Here is an 846-nt window from a genome sequence, read left to right on the forward strand (position 1 = left end):
AAACTCAGTGATAATACTGACTTCTAAATTATTTAAAAAGCTCAGGTCATCATCCTAGAATCTGAAGGAAGTGACCAGAGAAGATGACTGAAGTTGTGGCTACAATGCGAACATTTCAGCAACTTGGAAAGTAGGGCATTTGCCTCCAAAGCTCATATTTGTGAACAAGCCCATACGTGGTGGGCTGGCTGACTTAACAGACAGACATTCATTTACACTTTTAGAATAATTTTCTTCCTATATTCTCTTTAATGTCTTAGTACACACATTTATGTTTTTACTTTTTTTACCAGTGTTTTAAGCATGTTATTTATCTACAGTTAAACATTTAAACTCTGAATGTACTTCTATGTTTTGAACATAACACATTCTTTACTAAGTGCTTTTATTTGTTAATACATATTTTTATGACATGAAATTATTCCTTTATACATTTGTTAATTTTATGTGACGAGTTTCTAATGGTACAGTAAATTGGTTAGATAATGCAGTTAGTTTCTATTTATTAAAATTTTTGAGTTACTGTGTTGTTGCTTAAGATATTTTTACTGTTCATAAAGTTTTATTGCCCTTAAAATTTTGCAATCTGTATCTTTTTGGGATTCACAATATATGTATCAATTTTGCCTTCTTGTATTCTTTATATTCTATGTATCATTTAGTTATTCTGAACTGCATACGTTATATAAAAATGAGTTTCAAAATGACTGACGGTACTGGGAAACTATGGGGGGGAGGGGGAGGGGATTAACAGTAGCAAATATCTGTCTGGGGCTGGGAAAACACCTCTTATCAACAGGGTGTCTGAATGAAACATAATTGTACACCTAACCCTTAACTGTACCC

Source organism: Carlito syrichta, unplaced genomic scaffold, assembly GCF_000164805.1.
Source record: "Carlito syrichta isolate Samal-C Ts95f unplaced genomic scaffold, Tarsius_syrichta-2.0.1 Scaffold302285, whole genome shotgun sequence".
Classification (NCBI taxonomy): Eukaryota; Metazoa; Chordata; class Mammalia; order Primates; family Tarsiidae; genus Carlito; species Carlito syrichta.